This window comes from Topomyia yanbarensis, chromosome 3 (genome assembly GCF_030247195.1).
Source record: "Topomyia yanbarensis strain Yona2022 chromosome 3, ASM3024719v1, whole genome shotgun sequence".
NCBI classification, from domain to species: Eukaryota; Metazoa; Arthropoda; class Insecta; order Diptera; family Culicidae; genus Topomyia; species Topomyia yanbarensis.
The window spans coordinates 107,518,306-107,535,140 of NC_080672.1; the positions used below are offsets into that span (position 1 = coordinate 107,518,306).

Consider the following 16,835-nt stretch of genomic DNA (forward strand, 5'->3'; position numbering starts at 1 on the left):
ATTTAAATAATACGATAAACCATGACGTACGCAGCACTGCTTGACAATACATATTATGTACATTTATCTGTCCAGTCGTATTTTTTTAGTTGAATTTCCAGTATTACGCATCAAATCGAAAATCTGGGTCATTTTTAGAAACTGTTTATCAATGTGTAAAACTATTCAATAATTTAGTTTTCTTCTTATGCTTTCTGTAACATGTCATTTAATATCCTGACGTGAGTCCAGGTACTGCATCTGACTCCACAACGACTAGTTTGCAATCGAGAAATTAACTGCAACTGACTGACCTTGACCGATACTGTTAAACTTGTGAACAACGAAAACCTGTTGTTGATGCAATCACGATTTTTTTATTCATTTGTCACAAGCTTTAATTCACCTGCCACCAATTTACGAGCGCAACATGAATTACGTTGCATAGGTGGCGTCGCGCGAGCAACCCTCGGCTACATTGCAATCGCGCTGCAACATTCCACGTTAGCGGAGCGTTTTGACAAAAACGAATTAGTGCTTTCAGTGCAAACAAATTATTCGTTCTTAACTTGCTACCGTCGTGCGGGGGTATCTTTGCGCACTTTTTATCAATTTTTCAATTTTGACGAATTATAACTCCTTTAATATTCGATGGATGTGTATCATATCAGCACAGATTTATCATCATCGTGTATGTATTATTTATGCCAAATATGAGCAGAATTGGTTCACATATAAAAAAGTTGTTTATATAGCGTTCAAAAATATTTTTTGTGGACTAGCTGGGGGCTACTTTGCACACTTCTTAAATTCGATATAAAATAAAAATTACCCAATTTTATTTACTTTTATTGAAATATCATTAATTTATACTGATATCAGAGGCCTTTTCAACAACAAAGCATCACCCATTCATCGCATTTTCTAAAATGAGGGATTCATTTTAATTTAACATTTACAACGTTACTTGTCAAAAAAATTTGAGTCGGTTGAGACTGCATATTGCTTTTCGTAGAGAGAAAAACCTGTTTTAATCCACCTAGCGGTGCAATTGTGCCTTTCTCAATCATGAACACGAGAATGTTTGCGTTGTTTATATTCCCTAAAAGCTTTCAAATGCATATATTACTTTTTATTGTTATACATGACATGACAAATATACAAGAAAAGAAATCATTATTCGAGTTCTAAAAGTTTGTAAAAGAAAAAAACAGCCACGGTAATATTGAACTGAAAAAAGACGCGAAATCGGCAAAGTCCCAAAAAATCGAGATAACATAAAATCTCGACGTTTCATGCATTTTAAAGATGTTTGGCATCAAAAATACGAATTCGATTTCTGAAATTTCATGGGGTCCCCACTTTGAAAAAAATTTCCGCCTTATATGGGAATCTCATATGTGACCGTACGGTTCAGTCTATATTTCCGGAAACATATAAGCGATCCGTGCGAAATTTTATAGACATATGTGGGGATATTATAGCTATGATTTGGGACTAAGTTTGTGAAAATCGGCTTAACCATTTCCGAGAAACTGATATGAGTTTGCTAGTTTTGAAAAATGGCCGCTTTTCCCGGGCACTTCCGGAACCGTCTATGGTGGTCAATGTAGTCAACGAAAGTTTGTTTGGCCGTCGGTGACCTAGAACTGAAAATTTAAGTTGTTTGAGAGACATTTTAGCGAAATTTTTACCTTTTTTGCTTTCATGGGAGTATCGGTTTGAATCACAATTTGCTATGTGATCGCACGCCACAACCCGTAACTCCGGAACCGGAAGTCGGATGGGGATAAAATTTGATAGCCATTTACGGGGACGCAAGATCTTTTATTTGAGACTAAGTTTGGTTGATTCGGTCTAGCCATCTCCGAGGAACCGATGTGACTTTTATTCTGAATTTGGAATTTTACAATATCAGTTTATTTCTAGTATATCAGAATAGGTTTTTAAAAGAATTTAAAGATTTTTTGTATTATAAATTATAAAAATAGCCAATAGGTGAGATTGAAAATTTTGCAAAATAAAAAAGCGAATTAAGGGGCTATTTATGATGTATATTTGAGTGCTAAATTGATGGCGTAATTAGTACACAAGGCCACGTTCTCAAGTTATGCACTTTTTACGTCAAGAGTTGGGAAATAAAGGTTCGAAACCAGTTTTTTTCCCGTCCAAGATCAGATTATTTCGCAACCACCAGCTTTGGAGGTTCAATGTTTTCAAAAAATGTTATAAAACATAATACAGAGCATCTCTTGAAAAAAACTATTTTGGTAATTAATTCTCTTAGACATAATTACGGAGAATAAACTCAAAACATTATTTAGAGGTTTGGTATCTCTGTAAAGTTATTGATAATGACATTAAAAACAACTTTTTTAAAGATACATAAATCTTTAAATGCTCATAAAAACCGATCCTTATATACTCGAAACAAACGAAAAACGCCAATTTTTCATCACACAAAAACCTTCAAATGCCCATAAAAACCGATCATGACGTACTAGAAACAAACGGAAAACGCCATTTTTCATCTTTTTTCTTCTTCTTTCCGAAAAACAGTATGTGGTCTCGGAACACTCAAGATTTTTTGTCGAGAAGTCTTATTTTTGAGCCTCCAATCACTTTTATCGACCCTTGAAGTGTTTTGTTTTGGTAAACAGTGTTAAGAATAATATATATGGGTATATGCAACATGGTTAAAAGAGGTAGGTATAATAAAACTAATAAAAGCGTGTCTGTTAGTAAATATTGAATACCTAAAGTGTGCAAAGTAGCCTCACATATCCAAAGTAGTCCCGCACGACGGTAATTGGAAAAACAAGATTTTTTTCGATTTCCACGACCCTCAGTGTATTTGTGAGATAGTACCGACTAGATTAAATGATCAAGTTTTACTAAAAAATCGCATATTTTGTTGAAACAAAGGCCTATTTTGTACTGAATCTGCGAATCGTACAAAATCGGACAGATGCATATAGTCGGTGTTAAGTCAGACCGGACTAAGCGACAATATATTGATTTCGAGAAAAACGAGTTTAAAACTTGAATCGCAATTATTGTTACATATTTCCAATCTGGCAAAAGTCGAATGTGGCTGATGAAGAAATTCTTTATCCAGTGCTAATGTTATCTTATTTTTGATATGTTGCGGCTTAATTCGGTCTGACTTAACACCGACCATTTAAAAGTAGGAAGAATATGCTTCAAAATGCGGTGAGAATTTTTTATATCCAGCTGTAACAATGGTTCTGGTGGAGAATTTAAAAGAAGCTCTGGGGGCGAGCATAGTGTATTTAGCAAATCGATTGCTTGGTACGTAGTTCACCTGAGTTCGCTTCCCAACCTTGCAAATAGGATTGATTTTTTTTATAATTGAAGCAAATAAAACCTCTCATAAGAAACACTGACAAAACACAAGCTTACTATTGTTATTGTTATTGAACCACAGTGCACCATTTACGAATTGTCCGTCCTGTCTGTGAGCACTCTACTTTTTATTAATCCATGAAGATCCGCCCGAAAATCGTGACCGATCATCTTAGATTCCAATGAAACTTTACAAGTTTCACCGACATCGAAGACTACACATTTTCCACGGTCAATAACATTATTTTGACTAAAGAGCATTTTTTGAAAAGGGCGTGAAAGTTTCTACATGTAGCATTTTCGAAAGAAAGTTCTATTACCGTATTTTATGCAACAAAACTATCTGAGAACGAGTTACAGGAAATGAATACTGCTGTAAGAAAAAATATACACTGAAAAAAAAAATTGTGTCATTTTTCGCAGTGTTTAAGTGAAAAATTCAAATTGCAAAAAAACATTTTTCAATTTTTTTTTAAATTTGTCAACAAAAACATAAAAGGAAAAGAACCATTTTAAATGAGATTTCACGATCGAGAACTTATCCGTAAAAAACTTAACTTTACACATGTTTTAAAATTTCAACATAATTTACATACAAATCTGTGATTTCATCACAGAATATGATTCTATGTATCATTTCAAAGCAAAATTCATTTAGCAAAAATGTTCCAAAATGCGATAGTTGTCGAGATATTTGGAATTTTGCTACAACAAAACAATTGATTCGTGTAATTATGCCCTTTTTAAAAGTTGTTCCCTTTCCCCCATCACAACATGTCAATAATCTAATGTTTGTCTTTTAAAAGACGTCTAAGAAACTTTTTCAGTATATTTGGATCATGGAGAAGCATTCAATAAACAATTTTTCCTAACAATAACTTATATTTGGATTTCTCGTGGAATGGGAACTATGAAAGATAGAGCTAACGTGTCTTCAGCAAGTTGGTCTAAAATATTTTGTTTTTAGCGTTATTTGTAACGCCACAATGAAATAAATATCATTAAACAGCCCTAATAACTAGTAATTTTTTAATGTTACGATTCAATATTGCTTAGCCAAATAATCTAAAACATCTTATTTAATCGTTAGCAGCAAAACAAATATTTTTGAGCCACTTTAATCAGAAATCACGTTTTTTTTAATTTTCATGACGTCAAAAATAAAGTCAGCGCACCAAAATCACTTTAAAAATACCGTTTCTTAGTCACGTTAAAATATTTTTTGAGTCACCCTAATGAAGAATAAGATTCATTTCATATATTTTTAGAAGTCAATAAGAAAAGGTGCAAACCAAGATTACTTGAAATCATCTCATGCCAACCGTTAAAACAATTGTAACGATTGTAATCCACAATTTCATCTATGCCTGGCCATTGCGGTATTCAGTGTGTTACCTTTTCAATTAAATTGAATTTGATTTCAAAATATTATTTGTCGAATACATATGAAGGAGAAACTAGCAATAATACTGGTGGTTATAAAATTACCATAAAACCGCAAATGTTACTAGGGATTTGCACAGATACTTACTAGATATTCAATAATTGTTATAAAAACATTTTGCTTATGCCGCAAAAATTCTAGTTTCAATTAACAGGTGACCGTCAGTTTTCTACAAACCAGTTGTAAAAAATATAGATTAAATTAGTACGAAATTCCTTTTAATAAATAGCAATACGTTGCAAACTTTTGCTATAAAAAAATTAAGAGAGGCATTATTTTTTATCCCCAAAATGACCTAACCCCTTAAATAACCTTAAATAATACCTTCTTTATTTTAAGTAATGACTTCCAATGACTCTGTCATTCCATTCCTATGACGTCATTTCAAATTACCTTCCAAATGTGCGTAGTCATATGATCGGTTATTCCAACCGCAGTAATTTCACGCCATGACCGTCCAGTTGGTTGACGAGTTTGCTTTTTCTTCATTCAACAAACCATTCATTCATATGTACAACTGTTCATTCAGGCGCACTCCGCACCGACCGGTCCTTTCGATAGTTGCAAAACGAAATCAAGAATGTATACTACTACACTTAGCTGGGTGACCCGAGACGAAATGTTTACGTGGTTCCGATGTGTTGTACCATAAGAAAACCATAAAATGATTAAGAAAATTTAAACGTTTGGGTCAATAGACCGGGTGTCGTTTTTATTTGATGCAGTTGACGTTGAAGATACGTAGTCATATATACGTAAATTCGGGAATAGATATTTTCCCATTGAATGCCCTTGGCTAGCTTTTTACGGTCACAAACGCCAAAGATACCCATTAGAGCGGCAGCAATTTTTTTTTTCGGAACACTGTTAAATCAAACGGTAATTGGTTTCACATTTCATTTGTCCAATATGAGCTTTTTCCGAAAACTCTAATTCACTCACAAGAGTTTTCAAGTTTGCATGTAAAAATATATATAAAAATAGACAATAGACACAATCATATTTTGCATATGATTTGTGCATCCAATTATCATTTGAATTAACAGTGTTCCGAAAAAAAAGTTAAAATTGTTGCCGGTCTATTGCATATCCTTACAATATGAGAAAGGCGAAAATATGGTTGTAGATTCCGCTATCAGGAGACATTATACACACTAGTTGATCTGAGTTGATCCATAAAGTTTATGTCAAAAGACTTTGTCATGCACAGGACTCCAAGGTAGAGTTACTACTCGAATAGAAATGCACAACAGTATTACATAATTTTTTATTGTTACATTACAACGAAAAGCAATATTATTCTGGAAAAGTTACAATTGAAAAATTAACACATTTGTTGTTTCTACATCCAATTTCTTTGTAAACCCGATTTTTACATGGTAAAAGGGGGGTCGTTAAGGGATGTAACAATGAAAAACTTTATCTTTTCCCATACATTATGAAATCAAAAACAACGATTTACATTGTTGTTCCGTTGTAGATTTTGGAGGCATGAAGGACTGAATCATAAATACATCGATGTTACAAGAAAAGTTGTTGTTAACAAATAAAACTGTTGTAAATTCAAAGATTTTCAAAAAGAGACATATTGTGAAGACAATTGGAATGATATCAGGACATTTGAAGGCTAGAAATAAAAGATATTGCGTGACGTTTCTCTTAATAACATTTACATAAGGTAGCAGTAACCTAACAGAACCAGCATGTGGCAATCTGACCTTCATAGTTGCATTACGTTGTTTGAGGATGAAGAGTGCCCTGGCCAAGGAGAAATGAAGTAGGGCTGGTTTACCGCCAACCATTTGAGCGTTGCCCAGATCAGAAAAATTTCTTTGTATTCAGTGATGTGTTTAAGGTGGTTTTCGTGAATTAAGTGTGAAGTTCCTTATGTCTTAAATATTTTGCATGTGTTCAATCAGAACTTGTTAACTTCAAGTCAATTGTATGTCAATATTAGCCAAAGTTAATTTACATATGTGCAAACGATGCTAGAGGACTATCTGTAAAGTATGACATATTTGAACTCTCGCAGTTCTCACGAAATGTGGAAATAATTATTTGTTGTTGATTCTGACCGTTACCAATTGGCATTGCCATTAAATTTTTCGAAATTATTCTCATAACTCTTAAGCTAAAGAATGTACAACCTACTAGTAATGCTTAATTTTGCTTAGAACTGGGCTAACTGAAAATGGAAATGCGTGTGCCAAGGATTCGTGTAAGTAAACAATTTGACCGTGCAGTATAAGTTGGGTTTAATGTTTCAATTTTTTTTCATCAGTGTATGCCGGCCACCTTGACCGCGATACAGATGTTAAGTTTTAAAATGCTAACAGCACATGTAGTTCACTTGTTAATGAAGTACAGAAGTTAGCAATAGTACGCAATCACACTCCCATGTCGATTTGTTTGGAATGTCTTGATTGTGAGCAGTATACCATTTCAGATGTGATGAACCTGCACAGAGTCTCTTTCAACGAATATTTGACTTCGGCAAATCTAGCCATCCTTAAAAACAACCGATATAATGTTGATTCTAAGCGCAAATATAACTTTTAGGTTCACTAATGTTTCATCCTTGTTGTACGAATAGAAATAACTGTCTTTTTTGCTAGGGAAGATGAATAAATTGGACAAAATAGCATATTTTAAAAATAATTACAATTTGCCTACTCACACTTTATAGACAACGTTAACTAATTAACTAATAAGCCTAATTGATGTTTATCCCAGTGTGTCTCGGTTTAATCCCAGTCGAACACATTGAGAATTTCTAAGGGCCGATTACTTCATCCATACTTAACTTTTAAACAAGGTTTAACGCAGCGGTAAACTTGGCGAGGGGCAAGCACAAAATCTTCAATGCGACGCAGTGCGAAAAGGGCAGCCCTAAGTTTGCGCCGCTAAAACAACAAAAATGATCCATAAAAATTGAAAAACGATCCATAAAAAAGTTCCATTTCCAATATTTTTATGGGGCATTGGTTGATTTTAATTGCTCTTTTTTATTATTACTCTTTTGCGACAATTTTATGGTTCAATTTTACATAATCTATGGATCAAATCACCCTTTTTTATGGATCATTCACACTGTTTTATGGATTTTTAGTTTTGTTTTATGGAACATGGACAACTTTTTTATGGATCGTTTTTCAATTCTTTTTGGATTATTTTAAATATTTTATATGCAAAAGTATATTTTCCCGTGCGAAAAGTCGTACTTAATTAGCTACTTTAAGTACCATTAAGTACTATAAAGTACATACAATACCGTCAATATTAAAAAAGTACGTGTCAAATTCATTTTACTTTAATTACAGAAACGATTTTAAGTACAACGCATTCATACTTTAAATAGACAAAACATTTTAAATACCGCCAATCAGGCCCGTAGCCAGGAGTTTATTTCGGGAGGGGCTTAAAAATTATTGCATAAAGCTTTTTTTATTTCGATTATAGAGGTTTTAACCTTATGGTTATGGCCTCTTTTTGGGTTAGAAAATTTCTTTAGAAAAATTTCTAACCCTATATGTGCGGGATTGATGAACGAACCATGATGAGCTGCGTACAAGGCAATCGATTTACCAACTACGCTTTACCCGCCCATGTATAAAGCTTTTAGTTCTAATTACTTCATATTGTCACTAGAAACTAAACGAAATTTTGAAAAGTTCTTGATGAAAACAAAGCCAAATCTAAGACAATCCATGTTCTTTGTCACAAAAAAGGCTATAGTACATCAACGAATTATTGATGTTTAATTTGATTTTTATTATTTATTTTTATTTACAAGTTACAATTTACTCTCGTTGCAACAATGGATATTCTAGAGTTCTCAGTATTTATGCGCTAACCGAATATGACAATCCTTGACGGTGCTGGAAAACGCAAGGTGTTCTAAGCTACACGTTTAAAAGGTGTAGAAGACGCTAAATCGAAATGAGTAGAAAAATATCCATAAAATGTTCGATCGAAGAGAATGTCGAAATTTGCACAAAATCTTCTGATTTAGCGAACGAATTGTAGATGGTTCAACTTCTATTTTCTTGATCTGGCGTTCTGTAACTATTACCAGTTCTAATGCATCATGCTAACATAATTTTTTGGCATACCCCAGTTAGGAAGGAGGATCTTTGGTGATCAATAGAATCAAAATATATGGGTCATTCCACGTCTGATTTACAACCAAAATTTGAATTCCTTCCAATTTTGTTTCTTGCATTCATTAGCTAAAAATAATTGACTCGTATTTTTTATTTTAGCTGAATATGATTTTTTTTTTCAAATTATTAGTTTTTGAACTTTTGAAGTTTATAACATTGATCATTTTTCAATCACTTATAACTCGGAAACGATTCGATATATGGAAAAAAATATTAAATAAAAAAGTTGTGTACTCAATGAGCTTACTGAAAAAAAGTTCAATTTCTTTTTGTTATATAACTTATGAAATTTGCAATTGTTTGAAACAAATTGAATTTTTTTAAGTTGAACCAATTTTTTTACTTATTATTTTCTTTAAATATTAAGAATCATGTTAAAATGATTGTGCAAAAATTTGGGAGTGGATATCAAAATACTTTGCGAGATATTATAATTATAAACTTAAAACAAGGCAATTTTATACCAAACGCCTAGTGATAGGCCTATTGTAATTGAAATATCTCGTAAAATACTTCGAATTTCTTTCTGAAATTTGTATAATATAAATTATTATTTGTTTTATTATAAATTATTTGAAAAAGCTAAAAAGATTTTTTGGCTCTACCCTGAAAAAAAATTGTTTGTTACTAATATTTGCATAATGCATACATTATTTAACAAAAACAAATATTACAAAAAAAAATCCGCCGAGATCATCCAAAAACGCAGCTTTTATTATTTAATGCTTTTTTCCAGAAATAGTTTCTCAGTTATCAGGGAATGAAAAATGTCCAATTCTATTAAATTTATAAAACTTTAAAAAATCACTATATTATTAAAAGTCGATATTTGTATGTATATGATTTATGGACTCCGAAACGGCTTAACCAATTGCCGTAAAAATTTATGCATTGTAGGAATTTTTTATGGAGCTATTGGTGGGGATTATTTGCCTACAAGATGGCGCTTCGGAACAAATTGTGTTTTCCTCCTATTTCGTTGAAAGTCGCATCAACGCGCGATGGGTATTAGCTAGTATTTTATAAAGTTCAAAAACTCATAACTTGAAAAAAAATATCAAATTCAGCCAAAGTAAAAAAAATCGTGTCTATAATGTTCAGCTAAAGAATGCAAAAAAATGGAGGGAACTAAAATTATAGTTGTAAATCGTGGAATGACTCGCATTCTGCAAATTTAGGATTTTTTTGGGGGTATTCTAATGTTAAAAGCAAATATTTTTTTAAAGTCCCCCGAAATCAAATTTATTTTGATTGCATAACTATATTAAGAAGATTATGTGAAAATTTCAGAATGGAACTCGAAGTGTTTTACGAGATATTTTAGTTATAACAGGCCTTTCACTGGGCGTTTAGTGTAAAATTGCCTTGTTTTATGTTTATAATTGTAATATCTCGCAAAGAATTCCACTGCCAAATTTTTACACAATCTTTTTAACATGATTTTTAATACTTAAGGAAAATAATAAATAAAAAATTTGGTCCAACCTTAAAAAAATTCAATTTGTTTCAAGTAATTGCAAATTTCATAAGCTATATAACAAAAAAAAATTGTGATTTTTTTTGGTAAGCTTATGTGAAAACGCAACTTTTTATTTAATTTTTTTTCATATATCGAGTCGTTTCCGAGTTATCAGTGATTGAAAAATGTTCAATTTTATAGACTTCAAAAGTTCAAAAGCTAATAACTTGAAAAAAAATATAATATTTAGCCAAACCAAAAAATACGTGTCAATTATTTTTAGCTGAAGAATGTAAGAAAACATTTTGGAAGGAATTGAAATTTTGGTTGTAAAACTGACGTGGAATGACTTATGTATTCCAATGATTTAATCAACTAAAGGTAACTGCCCGGAATTTAATCTATTCAAAAAAATTGTCCACAAATCGAATGAAAATCACTTAACACTGTTACTACTATCATCTAATTTACGTAAAATTTTACTAAATGCATCATTGCTGACAACATAACTAGAAACTATAAATGTGAACAAGCTCAATAATTTTTTTTTTAGACTGTAATATAATGAAAACATGAAATCGAAACAATAATTCCAACTTATTGACTTATAGACTCAACTAGTTACAACATTTTAGTCGCTCTCCGTGATAACCTACTGATGTCTGATCAATCTATCGACACGTCGTTTTAAAACTTACATAAGCATTAATTAGAAACCATCGAAAGCGACTAAAATGCTGCTGGTGGTAGCAACATTTAGTTTATTATGGTTGATTGACTAATATGTGGTTTAGAATCAATCGATCAATTGACATCCGAAGGAAAGTAAGTGTAAAATCACGTCAGTTAGTCCTACCGCTACTGTGTACGTTTCTGTATACCAACAAAATTAGTAATATACGATTTCGTGGGTTGATGAACACCTCATGAAAAACGCTGGTTTACCACTTTTTGGCTTGTTTACTTTTTCACGTTTTTTCTTGCTTATTGTTCGATTTTCCAGACTAACAGTGTTTCAATACGGCCCGCATTCCCAACATAAAATGAAATTGAGTGTCAATAGAAATACTATTGCATTAAAATGATGCGAAAATAAAAAAAAACTGTCGTCTCGGCTACAACTATGTCATCAGCTAATTGAAATGTTTTTGTTTAGCACGCTTGAGTGAGAGGCCTGACGTTTATATTAATCGTACAGTACTCTAATCTTTTACAGAAATACAATTTGCGTATGATTTAACTAACTTTCTTGATTAAGGCCAATATCTAGCACAAAATGAGTTTTGTTAGATGACATCACTAGCGATAAATGTTAATTTTGGGACAGTTTTTGTACTCAGTTTTCTATGAAACTTCTAACATTTTATTATATAATTCATTTATTTGAGTCGGTTCAATGCATTAGCTAAATGAAGCCTTGAGCCTTTAATATATTTCCACGATGTAAATAATGAAAATGATAAAACGCTAATGGTTGTCCAACAGATCTCGTGCGATTGACCTGTTTACTGACTGAGAAATATTTTTCATAACCAACCGCGTCTTGGTGGTCGTTCATATCTATCTTGTACACTTCCGTATTATTATCGTGGTAACTGCCATGTCCATGTTCGTGAATATCTGATTTCATTTTTGTTTTGTCCCCTTACGGGCCACCAGTATCGACTTCCTCAATGATGATGCTGACTGTTAATTTTGAGATACTAGACGCAGTTTTTGCCGTCAATATTATATGAACAGTAGCCACAAATTTGGCAATTGTTTGTTTTTCAGGTAATCGTATTGGAGACTATGGATGTGCAAAGATGTAACGTGTATAATGATACTATCGCATGGCGTTCTGTACGTGCAGGGTCAGCTAGGACGAAATCCTAGCTGACCCTGCCGTCTAGTATCTAGATGTGTCCTTTATAATAAATTCCACTTTTCCCAAATGTGACAGGAATCTTTTAATGGCCACGGTTCAAATAAGTTAAGTTTGTTTATTGGGGCTTTAACTTCCTGGTCGTTCGCCCGCGGTTCAAGTAAGTGGTATCAGATCTTGTAGCCGAACATTGATTTTCTCATCATCCATATATATGAGAATCAACCACGTGTTACAAGTTGCAAAATGACTGGTTTCTCCTGGGATAATTTGTTGAATAACATAAGTACTGAATGCCTGACAAGGTAGAACTCGTTAAAGGCGAAGTTCGTAAGCATAACCTCTATTTTCACCTTCAGTAAATATTTCCCATCATGAAATTCGGTTATGCAAAAATTCTGGAAGTCAATAGCCTCCACGTTTGGCTGGAGCACCACTTCTTGCTTCTGCGATTCAATCATCCGACGGATCACCCCAGCAAGAATTAAAGTAACAGTTTCTTTTGTTTTTCCGACGAGTCACACAATATGACAGGAAGTGTGTTATCAGACTCGGCATACTGAGTAGATATCGATGTCTTCGGTGGTTCGAAATAGCAATCTTCCTCACCATTCTCCCATTAATTTGTTGAAACCAAACAAGACACAATTTTTTTACGAGTTACCGAAAAACATGTTGCTTCTTAAATTCATTTTTGAAAAATTTCGGGGGGGGGGGCTTTAGCCCCCTAGCCCCCCCTCTGGCTACGTGCCTGCCGCCAATATGTACTTTAAATACCTTAAGTACTTGCACATCGACATTAAGTACCTTATTAAGTACAACAGAAGTATTTTTAATTACTTACTACTTTGATTACATTCAAAATATGTTGGTATTTTCAATACGACACACTCAAACCAAGCACTAGCAGCCCCTCGAAACTTAGTTTAAAAGTTAAGCAAAAGTGCAGTAATCTACCCTTATATGAAAAATTCTAACGGCTTACAATTTGATTTTTCGGTCACCGATTGACCTAAACTGACCGTAAGTATTTCGTTTAAAATGTGATGAAGACACGAATCATTTCGCCACATCCGCAGAACGCTTGTCAGCAGCATCTCTAAAACTTCGGAATATGAAAGAATGGGCTTTCCTCTTTCAATTGAAACTAAGATCAAAATAATCCGTCGGGGGGTCCAGAGCAACTTTTTTTTAAAGATTTTTCCGTTACAATATAGGTTTTACTACTGAAACTAGTTCACATTTCTGTACCTAGATGGTGCTTTAGACATTCGAACAACACTAAAAGTGAGAATTTCATAGAAAATTTAATTGTCCACAAAATTGTTGACAACTAAAAATTGATGTGCAATCACCGGGAAAAGTTGTTTAAAATTTTAACGGAGTTATATCTAAGATATTTTCACACGAGGCCTAGAAGTTTGGAAATATATTTTCTCGCACTTATTTCATTACCAAAAAAATAAATTGGTTTAGTGACATGAAAATATTTGACAGGATTCATTACAACTTCTTCGTTGACAATGCTAATTGACCTTCTGAAAATTAGGATGCTCGACAGAGACAGAAAACTATTTATGCTTTTGATTCAAGTTTGTAATATTTCCCGGTCGGTTCGAAGGAACTACCATTCATCGGTAGGTATTACTTGGTTTCAAGGGTTTGCTTACACTTATGTTTTAGAAAGAACCGTACGTCGCATAATTTAGGTTATGATAGTTTAAGTAAGCTATTATAATTCTGTCCAAGACGAAATGTTGGGACACAACGTTTCTAATTGAACACAAACCACAGCAGTAAATGTCCAAATTAGTGGTTAGCGTGAAACGATTTATTCAAATTTTCTCCGCAAAGTATATTGTGGCAGTTGGATTTTAGGGCCATTTCCTATCAATCATGCGAGAAATCGTTAATAAATTGATCCTAGATTATGCGAAATGTATTACTTTTGAAGACAAAATATGATTTGAGTACAAGAACAACCTTATATGTATAGAAATCCTCGAATATATCCCAAAAAAAATATCTTGATCCAAAGACTCAAAGTTTTTTGTTCAGTCACATTGAGTTAATTTTGAAATCGGATAATTAGTGTTTTTAACCAAGCATTGCAATGAAATCCGCGAAATATTGCAATGGTGTTAAAAGTTTCATTGAGGTTGTTCAAATATAAAGGTTGAAGTTAGGGACAAGTGAATTTTATACGAAGATGCTAATAGAGCAGGAGATTCATGCAAGAATAGTTATCAGTCATCCCCGAGAACAATAGAAAAAATGAAAAAAGGCTCACACCATTGAAAAGGCTGTTTCTGCGAGAGGAATCACTCACTATATTGGAAAAGAATATTAATATCATACTAGTTTGGTCAACACTTATCTAAGACTTCTCATCCCAAAATATTATATCCCCTATATCAGGTGGAATCTGAAATTATAATTTTCAGCTAAAAGATGAGACTTTCCAAAAAGACTCAAATTCCGCTGAATTCACTGTTCAACTAAACACCACTATTTGGCAAATAAAAAATGCGTGTGAATTGACTTACAAATCACTAGACTTCTGTGAAACTAACTTAGACTTAGACTTCGTTAAAATAATAAACTTTTTCGGATAATTTCATATCGGTTTTTAGTTGTTAACAAAGTTGTAGACAATTAAATTATTTATCAGATTCTCACTTTTACTGTTGTTCGAATGTGTAAAGCACCATCTAGTGGCAGAAATATGGACTAGTTCCATTGTAAAATCTATGTTTTCATGAAAAAACTTTGCTCTAGACCCCCCCCCCCCCCCCCGACGGATTATTTTGATGTTGGTTTCAAATGAAAGGGGAAAGCCCATTCTTTCATATCCCGAAGTTTCAGAGATGCTGATTTTTTTTGACGTAGGACTTACGTCTTTCTTTACTATACTGGGTGTCATTTCAAAATTTTCAAAACGGATGCGTTACGTACACTTTGAACCTTAATAACTTTTCTCCTACTAAAGGAATTACTAATATTGTTTCATAAATCGAAAGGAAAACGTTCAACGCTTGCTATTGATACCTTGTTTGCTATGTAAAACTTGTTTAAAAAGTTCAAAAACTACTTTTAATGCGAATCAACATTAATGCTAGAACCTATAAATATGGGTGTCACAGTTTTTCTTAAAGCCAGACGTGTCTAAGCCACAGAGCAGAACACACGTACGTGTGCTGCTCAACGAGAAGCTGCATTTGGACTACCAACCAAATCATAGCTACTGCCTTATTGCTGCCAACCAAGAACTGTCGTCGCCCTGCATGAAATTCATCGCTCTCAGAAGTAGACAGAGTTACTAATTCACAAGCTGCTCTTCCAGTGCCTGGTCCGTGAGATTGCACAGTATTTCAAAACCGATCTACTCTTCCGGAGCTCAGCCGTAATGGCCCTCTAAGAAGCCAGCGAGGCCTGCCTGGTTAGTTTGTTGGAAGATACCAATCTGTGCGCTATCCATACCAAGCGAATAATCATCATGCCGAGCGGGAAACGGCGAAATAATATTCACAACAAACGGTTCTTATTAGGACCAGAAAATCGTTCTCAGAAGAATTACAATTGAAATTTCCATTTCGTGCTTTGGAAAATAACTTCCCTCTAATCGGGTTAGTTATTTTCTATAATAATATCCGAAAAATGTACGATAAAACTAATAAACTGACCAATTGGACGGAAGCAAGAAAATACCTACAAAAAATTGAGTCAGAAAAGTGACATTGACGGAAAAATGCTTCGATCGTTTCTAAGTGTTTGGCAGCTGAAGTTGCCGATTTGTTTTCCAACGTCAATTATTTGCGCTGTGCTGAACGGAACAAACAGATTTTTGCGCGATTCGTTGGGAAATAATCAAAACAATTGTGTAGTAGATTCCGTAGATTTTACCGTAAATTTTGATAGATTTTATAAAAACATTAATTAGCCTGCTTTGATTGGTGGTTTTCGCAAATCTTTCAAGAACATTAGTAAATGTGGCAACCCTGCTACTAAGCGAAAGCTACACCAAAAAGAATGATGAAAATATTTCCATTTGTCGCACAAAAGGATGGACTTCCATCTGCACTAAGAAGTTTATAAAAGAGATCGCATTGCGATATACAATGCTCATTCGATGTAAGCTGCGAAAGGGGAATGTTCGTGTATGTACGCAGCAGAAGCGAATTCGGGCAAGGTTCGAATCGTTAGAAAGGATTCTCGTCTGGTATCACCAAAAATAGTTATCTGCAAACTGTTCTTTTTAGGATGAAAACATAATGGAGAAGAATTGAATTAGAAAGTTCCATTTAATAACTTGGATTGAGTTTGCGCCTGTCAATTCTTCTGTACATGTACCAGTGATTCATATAAGCAAATGTTTATCAAATTAATCTACAAACCCGAAGGTTTTTGCAAGTCCTAGAAAATCAGTGAATGTGGCAATCTCATTCGACATGAAATTTCCGTAAACATTCATTCAAAAAGTGCATTGGTTCAAATTATCCATGAATGTCGTATGATATGCCCAAGTTTAGTCCTACGTCAACACCGCGGTTATGTCCCGGA

At 33.5% G+C, this 16,835-nt stretch overlaps 1 protein-coding gene across 2 annotated transcripts in view; it reads left to right on the forward strand.

The window, feature by feature from the left end:
* The window catches only part of LOC131692619 (trehalase-like), a 146,568-nt gene that overhangs the window by 16,817 nt on the left and 112,916 nt on the right, over positions 1-16,835 (forward strand). The gene's annotated exons all lie outside the window — the stretch shown is intronic.